The sequence below is a fragment of the Canis lupus genome, chromosome 2 (assembly GCF_003254725.2).
Source record: "Canis lupus dingo isolate Sandy chromosome 2, ASM325472v2, whole genome shotgun sequence".
In the NCBI taxonomy this organism is placed as follows: Eukaryota; Metazoa; Chordata; class Mammalia; order Carnivora; family Canidae; genus Canis; species Canis lupus.
In genome coordinates, this window is record NC_064244.1 from 381279 (window position 1) to 393910 (window position 12632).

A 12632-nucleotide genomic window follows, 5' to 3' on the forward strand; every position below is an offset into this window, starting at 1 on the left:
AAAACAAGACCACTCCATAACCCAGTCTTTACCTAGGTAAAACATGAACATAATCTGAGCCACAAAAACAACCAAACATCTTTCTATCCTGGATAATATGAGTGACTGCTGTTTCTTTATTAATTAGGGCTTTAGCCTACTCTTTCCTGCTTCTAGATAAGATTTATTCTTTAATTACCTTCACTTCCCGACAGCAACCAATCCAGAGCAAGGCTCCACTTTTTTAAAATCTCCCCCAAACACCTAACCCAAGCCCAAATCCTATCATAAGTCCTGTCTAAGACTTACTGAATTTCTCCATGGTTCCCCATGGGCACTGAACCCAGCTTGATCAACTATAGGTGTGTTGTGTGTCTGGTGGTCACTGGCTGAAGGACATTGACAAAGGTATGAGTGTTTGTATGGCTTTCAATAAAAATATTTAACATTGTATAAAAAGATATATCTTTTTAAGAAATTTTTTAAAATTTATTTTTATGTACTCTCATCTTATTGCTTTTGGACTGCAGTGTCAGTTCATTTACATTCAGAGTAATTATTGATAGATATGTATTTATTGACATTACTTGTTTTGTGTTTTTCTTTTCATTTTTTTAGTTTTTCTGTGATCTTTTCTTGTCTTTCATATTTTGCTGATTTTATTTAGTGATATACTTGGATTTCTTTCTATTATTCTTTGCATATCTATCAGTGGTTTTGATATATGTTTATCATTAGGACTGTACATAACTTCTGCATATAGCAGTCTATATTAAGTTGATGGTCATTCAAATTTGAGCCACTCTTTTCTCCATTTCTCCCCATGTTTTATGTATATGCTATTATATTTTATATCCTTTTTTTTGTGAGTTTCTTGATTGATTTTTTACATAAATATTCATTCTTACTGCTTTTGTATTTCTTATCTCTATAGTATCACATTTGGTCTCTCCTGTACACTCAAAGAGTCCCCTTTAACATTTTTTGCATCATGAACTCCTATAGTTTTTGTTTGTCCGGGAAATTCTATATCTCTTTCTATTCTGAATGATAGACTTGCTAGATAGAGTATTCTTGGGTGCAGATTTTTCTCATTTGACACTTAGAATGCAGTGTGCCACTCTCTGCTGGCTTGCAAAGTTTCTGTTGAAAAGTCTCCTGCTAGCCTTCTGGGTTTTCCTTTGTAAGTTAATGACTTCTTTGTCTTGTTACTTTTTAAAAAATATTTTATTTATTTATTTGAGAAAAATGAGAGCAAGAGACATCACAGAGGGAGAGGGAGAGGAAGAAGAAGAAGCAGTTTCCCCACTGAGTGGGATCCCAGTGCAGGATTCAATCTCAGGGCCTTAGATTATGAGCTGAGCTAAAGGCAGATGCTTAACTGATTGAACCACCCAGGCACCCCATATTTTGCTACCTTTAAGATATTTTTATTTATTGCTATATTTTGCCAATTAAATTACCATATTGCTTGGTGTGAGTCTACTTTTTTTATTTTGATAGAAGTTCTCTGTGACTCCTGGATCTCGATATGTGTTTCCTACCTCAGTTTTGGGAAGTTTTCAGCTATTATTTCTTCAAATAATAATAATAATTTCTTCTATTATTTCTTCAAATAAATGATCTTCCACCTTTTCTTTCTTCTGGGTACCTGTAATATGAATACTATTACATTTGCTGGAGTCATTGAATTTCCTATGCCTATCCTCATTTTGCATAATTCTTTTTCCTCTTATTCAGCTTGATTATTTCCCATTACTCTGTATTATAGGTCAGTAATTTGCTTCTCTACTTCTTCCATCTTGCTATTCATTCCATCAAGTGTGTTTCTCATTTCACTTATTGACCCCTTTATCTGTGCTATGTCATACATAATCTCAGTGTTATGAGTTTCACTCATGTCTTCCACACTTTTCTCAAGTCAGTGAGTGTTCTTATGATCATTGCTTTAAATTCTCTATCAGTTTTATTACTTATATCTTTGTCACTTATATGTTTGGCTGTGGCCTTGCCTTGTTCTTTCATTGGATATAAATCTCTCTAGAGATTCTTTCATTGTCTGCTGTTCTGTGTCGTTTCTGTATGTTGAGAAAGTTGGCTATGTCTTCTGATTTGAAAGTAGTAGCTTTATGAAAAAGAGATCCTGGAATGCCCAGCAGTCCCCTGTTCACCAGAACTTAGTATTCTATTTGTGTTGCTTATACCCTGCTCTTGTGTCTGAGTCACTTTTTCTTTCAGTGCAGTCATCTGTGCTGACTCTCTGTGTGTCATTCTAAGCATTTACTCTCTATGGTGTCATTGGGACCCAGGCATGCCAGCTGTGAACTTGGGAGAAGAGTAGCTGGTTGTACACAGGTAGGTGTGGTGTGGTGGCTTGGCATGGTGCATGCTAACAAATTTTTCCTAAGCTCAGAGCCAAATGTAGCAGGCTTTGGGTGAGCAAATCCTAAGGTGAAGTAATGGGCATGACACTGTTATCAGATTAGCTTGCAAGCATCTGTGCAGTGCCATCTCCTGTAGATGGCTCTATGTTTATGCTGGAGGGTGAGGAAGGAAATGGTGCCTTCTAATTCCCTTGTTTTCAGAGAAGTTCCCCAACATGCTCTGAAATCAGAATGATTTCAGATCTGATTTCAAATCAAAATCTGTTTCTCATTTGCCCCTGGCATTGTGTACACTCCCATTTTTACGATACCTTTCAGCTCAGGCTGCTGACTTTTACGAAAGCAACATATTTATCTGTGCCCTTCCTGTTTACCCAGTGCTGAGTTAGCTGAGTTTTAAATCTCCAGGCTCTAATTTCTACTGGTTTTACACATGGAATTGAGCGCCCCTGATTTTTCAAACAAAACATTATGGGGATGTCTTTTCCCATATCAGCTCTCTGGTATGAGGGCACATTTCTCTGCCAGTTCTTTGTACAGCTCCCTTCCTCCTGTGAACAGCTTCCCTCCACTTTTCTAACCTTCCTAATCTTGTAGATGCTGTTTCTTTTCTTTATTTAATCATGGAGTTTGTTCTGCAAGTTTGGTTCACTCTCTCTGGTTTATTGACTTGGATGTGGATGATATCTAGTTGTAAACATGGGACAGGGAGAGTTCAGGTTACTCCTACCCTACCATATTGAGAAAATCACCATTGAAACAAGGATTGTAAAAGTGACAAAGAACAACACTATGTACAAATAAAGGGGAAAATCAATCAAGAGGATATAAGAATTATAAATACTTATGCATCAACATGGAAACAACAGAATACATAGAACAGTTAATAACAAGCATAAAGGAACACATCAATAGTCATACAATAATGGTGGGAAACTTGCACACCATACTTAGATTAATGGACAGATCGTCCAAAAAGAAAATCAACAAGGATAGAGGTGACTTCAAATGACACACTGGAGCAGATAGACTTAATAGATATATGCAGAACATTCCATATTAAAACAGCAAAATACACATTCATTTTAAGTGCATGTGGAACATTCTCCAGAAAAAACACATATTAGGCTACAAAACAAATGTTAACAAATTCAAGATTGAAGTCATAACATGCATCTTTTCTAACCACAATGCTATGAAACAAGAAATTAGCCACAAGATAAAATCTGAAAATACCATAAATACAAGGAGATTAAATAATATGCTATTAAACAATGAATGAGTCAGCCAAGATATCAAAGAAGAAATAAAAAAAGTACACAGAAACAAAAGAAAATGAGAAAGCAATAACCCAAACCTTTCAGGGGAAACAAAAGCCATTCTAAGAGCAAATACTGTAGCAACACAGGCTTACTTCAAAAAAAAAGACAGATCTCAAATAAACAACCTATCTTTAACCAAAAGAGACGGAAAAAGAATTACAAATAAAACTAAAACCAGCAGAAGTAATGAAATAATAAAGAATAGAAGAAAAAATAGTACAGAGACTAGGGAAAAATAAACAATAGATTTATTAAACCAGTAACTGATTCTTTGATAAATTCAACAAACTTGAAGCTTCCACTCAGACTCATGAAAGAGAGAGAGAGAGAGAGAGAGAAAGAGAGAAAGGGAGAAAGTACTCAAAGTCACAAATGAAAGAGCAGAAATTGCAAACAACACTGCAGAAATACAAAAATAATTATAAGGGAATATTATAAAAAGCTATATGCCAACAAACCAGACAACCTAGAGACAATGGATAAACTCCAAAAAGAAAAAAAAAGAAAAGAAAACAAGTGCAAAGACAGAAAATTTGAAAAGAAAAGACTGATAATCAGCAAAGAAATCAAATCGATAATAATAAACAAAGTCCAGAACCAGACAGCTTCACAGGAAAATTCTACCAAATTTTTAAGAAGAATTAATACCCATCCTTCTCAACTTATTCCAAAAAATAGTAGGAAAACTTTCAAATTCACTCTATGAGGCTAGTATCACCCTGATATCAAAACTAGATAAAGACATGACACAAAAAGGCCTGAACTACAGGCCAACATTTCTGATGAACATAGATGCAAAAACACAAAAAATATTAGCAAACTAAATCCAACAGTACATTTAAAAAATTATTCACCATGATTAAGTGAGTTTTTTTTCCCCAGTATGTAAAGGTGGTTCAGTATTCATAAATCAATAAATGTGATATATCACATCAATAAAAGAAAGGATAAAAACTGTATGATCACTTTGATAGACACAGAAAAAAACATTTGACAAAGCACATCTTTTCATAATAAAAGCCCTCAACTAAGTATAGATTGAACATACTTCAACATAATAAAGATCAAGTATGAAAAACGTATAGCAAACATCACACTCACACGGTAAAACAGAACATTTCCTTTAAGGTCAGGAACAAGACAAAGATATCCACTCTCACCACTTTTATTCAACATAGTACTAGAGATCCAGCCACAGCAATCAGATCACAAAAAGAAATAAAAGGCATCCAAAGGAATGTTTATGTCACACTTTCACTCTTCACAAACAATATGATATTCTTTATAGAAAACCCTGTTAAACCAATTCAGTAAAGTTGCAGGTTACAAAATTAATATGTAGAAATATTGCATTTCTGTGCATTTATATATACTAATAATAATGCAGCAGAAAGAGAAATTAAGAAAACAGTCACATCTACAACTGTACTAAAAATAATAAAATATCTAGAAATAAACTCAAACAAAGAAGTGGTAAACTATACTCTGAAAAAATTTAGAACACAGGTAAAAGAAATTGAAGACACAAAGAAATGGAAAGATATTCTATGCTCATGTATTGGAAGAACAAATATTGTTAAAATGTCTATATGACCCAAAGCAATCTACATATTTTATGCAACCCTTATCAAAATGCCAACAGCATTTTTCACAAAACTAGAACAAACAATCCAGAAATTTGTACGGTACCACAAAATAACTCTAATAGCCAAATCTATCTTAAAAAAAGGGAGCAAAACCGGAGGTTTCACAATTCCAGATTTCAAGATATATTACAAAGTTGTAGTAATCAAAACAGTATGGTACTGGCACAAACAGACACATAGATCAATGCACTAGCATAGTAAACTCAGAAATAAATCAAACATTATTTGGTCCATTAACCTTTGACAAAACAGGACATAATATACAATAGGAAAAAGTCTCTTCAACAAATAGTGTTGGGAAAACTGGATAGCAACATATAAAAAGTGAAACTGAACCAGTTCTTTCACCATACACAAATATAAATTCAAAATGGATTAAAGATCTAAATGTGACACCTGAAATCATAGAAATCATAGAAAAAACCACAGGCAGTAATATCTCTGATATTGGTCATAGCAACCTTTTTCTAGATTTGTCTCCTGGGTTAAGGTAAACAAATGCAAAAGTAAAATATTAGGACTACATCAAAATAAGCTTATGCATAGTAAATGAAACAATCAACAAAACCAGAAGGGAACCTACTGAATGGGTGAAGGTATTTGCAAAAGACATATCCCATAAAGTGTTAGTAACCAAAATATATAAAGAACTTAAAAAACTCAACAACCCTCCACAATAATCCAATCAAAAGTGGACAGAAGCCATGAACAGACACTTCTCCAAAGAGGACATTCAGATAGTCCACAGAGACATGAAAAGATGTGGAACATCACTGATCATCATGGAAATGCAAATCAAAACTACTACCATAGACCTGTTGAAATGACAAAAATCAACAATGCAAGAAACAATGGATACTGGTAGGATGTGGAGAAAGGAACCCTCCTGCTTTGTTGGTGGGAATGCAAACTGCAGCAGCCACTGTGGAAAACATTATGGAGGTTCTTTAAGCCATTAAAAGTAGAAATACCCTATTATCCAGCAATTGCACTACTGGTTACTCACCCAAAGAATATAGAAACACTAATTCAAAGGAATACAGTCATCTCTACATTCATAGCAGCATTACTTACCATAGCCAAGATATGGTAGCAGCTCAAGTGCCCACTGATGAATGACTGTACAAAGAAGATGTAATATATATGTATATAATTCAGCCCTAAAGTGAATGAAACTTGCCATTTGCAATGACTTGGATGGAACTAAAGTGTATAATGGTTAGCAAAACAAGTCAGTCAGAGAAAGACAAGTACCACAGATTTCGCTCATATGTGGAATCTAAGAAACAAAACAAATGTGGAAAGAAAAAAAAAAAAGAGAGAGTGAGAGAATGAGAAACCAAGAAACAGACTCTTAACTACAGAGACCAAACAGTTGTTTACCAGAGAGGTGATGGGTGAGGGTGAAATAAATGATGGAGATTAAGGGGTATACTTGTCATGATGAGCACTAGGTGATGTATGGAATTGTTGAATCACTATATTGTACACTTATAACTAATATAATATTCTATGTTAACTATATCAGAATTAAAAATTTTAAAATATATGACTAAAACAAGATTGTAATAACAGTATTTGGTGACAGATATTAGCTATTCTTCTTGTGATGAGCACTGAGTAACATATAGAATTGTTGAATAACTATGTTGTACACCTGAAACTAATATAATACTGTATGGCAATTATATTTCAATAAGAACTTATACTAGTAGTAAAAAAAAGTTAAAAGAAATTCCTCAGAAAGGGAAATTGTATAAGTCAGAAACGCAGATCTACATATAAAAAGAAAAATATTAGTGAAAGATTAAAGGTAATTTTAAAAATTTTTTCTTTTTTTTTAAACTGATCTAACAGCATCTATTCAAATTAATAATAACAACAGTGTATTTGGTATTTGTGATTCACACAAAAATAAAATGAATGAGAAAATATTAGATATTTTTAAATATAAGATACTTGTGCTACCTGTGCAATAACAGAGTATTATTTGAAAATAGTCTTGGATTATAATAACTATTATAATGGATATGCTTAGAGTGGAGAAAATGGAAATAATACTAAATGCTTAATTAAAACCAGAGGAGGCAGAAAAATAAAAGAATAAAAACAGCCAGAGGTGAGTATAAAAGAGTAGCAAATGTTAGATAATATTAATCCAAGTATAACAATTATTGCTCTAAATATCAATGGTTCAAATTTACTATTAAAAACCACAACCTGCTAGAGTGAATAAAGAAAAACAGGTCCAAACATATATTGTCTACAAATAAACCTACTTCAAAGACATATAGGTTAAAAATAAGTATTAAAGAAAAATATGCCATATTCAGTTCAGCAAAGCAGATTTTACTATAACAAAAATCATTAGGGATGAAATATCTGGGGGCATCACAATGCCAGATTTCAGGTTGTACTACAAAGCGGTGGTCATCAAGACAGTGTGGTACTGGCACAAAAACAGACACATAGATCAGTGGAACAGAATAGAGAATCCAGAAGTGGACCCTCAACTTTATGGTCAACTAATGTTCGACAAAGGAGGAAAGACTATCCATTGGAAGAAAGACAGTCTCTTCAATAAATGGTGCTGGGAAAATTGGACATCCACATGCAGAAGAATGAAACTAGACCACTCTCTTGCACCATACACAAAGATAAACTCAAAATGGATGAAAGATCTAAATGTGAGACAAGAGTCCATCAAAATCCAAGAGGAGAACACAGGCAACACCCTTTTTGAACTCAGCCACAGTAACTTCTTGCAAGATCCATCCACGAAGGCAAAAGAAACAAAAGCAAAAATGAACTATTGGGACTTCATCAAGATAAGAAGCTTTTGCACAGCAAGGGATACAGTCAACAAAACTAAAAGACAACTTACAGAATGGGAGAAGATATTTGCAAATGACGTATCAGATAAAGGGCTAGTTTCCAAGATCTATAAAGAACTTCTTAAACTCAACACCAAAGAAACAAAGAATCCAATCATGAAATGGGCAAAAGACATGAAGAGAAATCTCACAGAGGAAGACATAGACATGGCCAACATGCACATGAGAAAATGCTCCGCATCACTTGCCATCAGGGGAAATACAAAGCAAAACCACAATGAGATACCACCTCACACTAGTGAGAATGGGGAAAATTAACAAGGCAGGAAACCACAAGTGTTGGAGAGGATGCGGAGAAAAGGGGACCCTCTTACACTGTTGGTGTAATTCATCTAGTTTATGATACCTGTTACATCAGTTGAACCTAAGACATAAACAAAGATACAAAAACCCTCAACAAAATATTTGAAAATCCAATACAAAAATATACAAAAATAATTCTACAGTATAATCAGTGGGGTTTATTTCTGGTGCTCAAGTTGGTTCAACATTCAAAAATTAATTAATGCAATCTATCACAGCAACAGGTTAACAAAGAAAAAAAATTATCATATCAATATATGTAGAAAAAACATTTGCAACATCAATTCATGATAAAAATTCTCAGTAAAGTAAAAATTCCAGCCACTCTGGAAAACTGTGTGGAGGTTCCTCAAAGAGTTAAAAATAGATCTGCCCTACGATAGCAATTGCACTGTTGGGGATTTACCCCAAAGATACAAATGCAATGAAACACCGGGACACATGCACCCCAATGTTTCTAGCAGCAATGTCCACAATAGCCAAACTGTGGAAGGAGCCTCGGTGTCCATCGAAAAGATTAATGGATAAAGAAGATGTTACTCAGCCATTAGAAACGACAAATACCCACCATTTGCTTCCACGTGGATGGAACTGGAGGGTAGTATGCTGAGTGAAGTAAGTCAATCAGAGAAGGACAAACAGTGTATGTTCTCATTCATTTGGGGAATATAAATCATAGTGAAAGGGAATAGAAGGGAAGGGAGAAGAAATGTGTGGGAAATATCAGAAAGGGCGACAGAACATAAAGACTCCTAACTCTGGGAAATGAACTAGGGGTGGTGGAAGGGGAGGAGGGCGGGGGGGGGGGGGGGGGGGGGGGGCGGTGAGGGTGAATGGGTGACGGGCACTGAGGGGGGCACTTGATGGGATGAGCACTGGGTTTTATTCTGTATGTTGGTAAATTGAACACCAATAAAATTTAATTTATTAAAAAAAGGATATTACACAATGATAAAGGAGTTATTATTCAATATCTAGAGAAATAAGAAATCCACTATTATGGTGGAGGTTGCAATACCCCTCTGAATGCATGGACAGTGCAGGCAGAAAATCATTAAGAGCACAATTAAACTCAACAATATTATTAATAAATTGGATCTAATTATACTTCATCCAACAGAAGGAGAATGTACATTCTTTTCAAAAAGAACCCATATTATGGGACATAGAACACATATTAACACATTTAACAATAGAATAGAATAGAAATCATAATGTGTGTTTTCAGACAATAGAATTAAACCAAAAATTAATAACAAAAAGGATGGAAAATCACTAAATACTTAAATATTAAACTTCATTCTTCTAAATAATTCAAGAGTCAAAGAAAATCTCAAAATTTCAAACAAAATTAAAGTGAAATTAGGATAAAAGCTTGATGTGCAGAGAAACCAGTGCTTTGAGAAAGTTTATAGTATTGAATACAGATATAAGACAATAAGAAAGATCTAAAATTAGTAATCTAAATTTCCACCTTAGAAAATTAAAAAATTAGGAATTAGAAAAGAAGAGCAAATTAAATCCAAAGTAAGCAAAAAAATCTAAAACTAGAGTAGAAATCAATGATATTGAAAGCAAGAATCAATAGAGGATATCAACGAAACCAAAAGTGAATTATTTGAAAAGATACATAAAATCAATAAACTTCTAGCCATATATACATATTCTATATATATTCTATTTCATATATATATATGAAATAGAAGCAGTACCATCACTACTAATCTTACTGACATTACAAAGATAATAAAATATTATGAACAGCTCTATGCCCACAAATTTGATAACCTAAATGTAATTGATCAATTTCTTGAAAAACACAACCCATCAAAACTCTTCTCACTCAAAAAGAAATAATATGATTAGGCTTAGATCTAGTAAAGAAATCACCAGACTCAATTGGGTTCACTAGTGAATTCTATCAAACTTTTAAGCAAAAAATTATACTAATTCCCTACTGTATTTTTCAGAAGATAGAAGCAGAATAAATACTTCCAATCTCATTCTATGTGGCTAGGCTTAACCTAATACCAAAACCAGACAAAGACATTACAAGGAAAGAAAACTATATACCAATTATCTTTCCTATTATAAACTGAATGCACTCATTCCCTCAAAATTCATGTTTTGAAATTCTAACCATTAAATTGATGGTGTAGAGAAGTGAGGGCTTTGGGAGTTAATTAGATCATGAGAATGGAACTTCCAAGAATTGGGTTAATACCCTTATAAAAGGAACCCCAAAGGGAGAATTTTCATCCTCTATCATAGGAGAATACAAGGAGAAATGGTCTGTCTGCAACCTGGAGGAGGTCCCTTTTCAGAAACCAACTATGCCTACACCCTGATCTCAGATCTCCATCCTCTAGAACTGTGAGAAATAAAGGTCTGTTATTTAATTCATCTAGTTTATGATACCTGTTACATCAGTTGAACCTAAGACATAAACAAAGATACAAAAACCCTCAACAAAATATTTGAAAATCCAATACAAAAATATACAAAAATAATTCTACAGTATAATCAGTGGGGTTTATTTCTGGTGCTCAAGCTGGTTCAACATTCAAAAATTAATTAATGCAATCTATCACAGCAACAGGTTAACAAAGAAAAAAACATTATCATATCAATATATGTAGAAAAAAACATTTGCCAACATCAATTCATGATAAAAATTCTCAGTAAAGTAAGACTAGAGAGGAAGTTCTTCAACATTAAAAAAAAATCTGCAAATGCCCTACAGCTAACACCATACTTAATGGTAGGCAAGTAAATAGTGTCTCATTAAGATCCAGAACAAAGTGAGGATGTCCTCTTTTACCATTTCTATGTTAACATCATATGAGAAGTCCAAACTAATGCAGTAAAACAAGAACAGGAAATAAAACATATTCAGAGTAGGAAGGAAAAATAAAACTTTTTATTTTTTAAATTTTACTGTATCTGTCATATATAATAATTCAATTCAAACTTAGAGTATGTGAAAATTCCCAGATGTTAAAGGTTAAATTATCTCAATGATTCTTTTTCTTTTTACTTCAAAAGTAACAAGAGAATGTGAGGAAAAAATGAGAAACAATACTTTGGGTCTTAGACTCTATCTAACTAAGAGATAGAAAATGACTTGCAATCTGTACTAAACTCAAAGGATATGCAATGGACAATTAGTTAATTAAAATTTAAAAATGTCAGGATGGCTCTAATCAATAGTATGAATTTAATCTCTTATTATCAAGAGCTTTGAAATATAAATTTGTTATCTTTTGTACTTAGTCATTCTAAGCACAGGTACAGTGATACTGATATGAAAACTAAAGAGGCCAAATTGATATTTCTGTTTTGAATAAAAATTTTAAGAAGTTTTTTTAAAGGTTAGTTATTTGTAAATTCTTTAGTAAAGTCGATAAACTACCTGAGAAGTTTTCAGAATAAAAGCAGATGATAATATATGTTAACATGAGCATTTGGTAATTAGTGCTATCTCTATTGAACTCAGAAAAGTAGAGAAGCATAAATCTCAATCAATGTCTCAATAAACAATAATTTATCATGGCTGTGTAATTACTATAATGTTCATGACACTTTTTTTGGAGGTTTATTATAAATGAAAATAGAAATTTGATAATACACTTTATACTGATTTAAAAAATCTTCACAACAGGTGTCTTCTCTGCCCTCTTTTTGATACTGACTTGGGTGGCACCTTTGACTAATACATTAAGAGAAAGTGGAAAATTAAAAGTATCCAAGTGAGGTGAAAATGAGTTCAGGAAATGAATATTACATAGCAAGCACCCTATTGTTATCAGGCTGAGAAGTTCCCAAACTATAGCCTAAATATCATAGCACTTAAAATTAGATTCTGCTTATTCAAAGTTAACTAAATATAAAATTTTTGAGGTAAGAAATCTAAAAACAAACAAACAAACAAACAAACAAACAAACAAACAAAAAACACAAAATTTCAAATGGTCACCAGAGGGCATAAAGCACTTTGGGAAAAACTGTTACAAAAGTACTTTAAATTTGTCCAGACTGGATAGCAAGACTCATAGATGCTATAGTGTGGGCAGCTATATATATTATCAGCTTCCTTTGTTACCA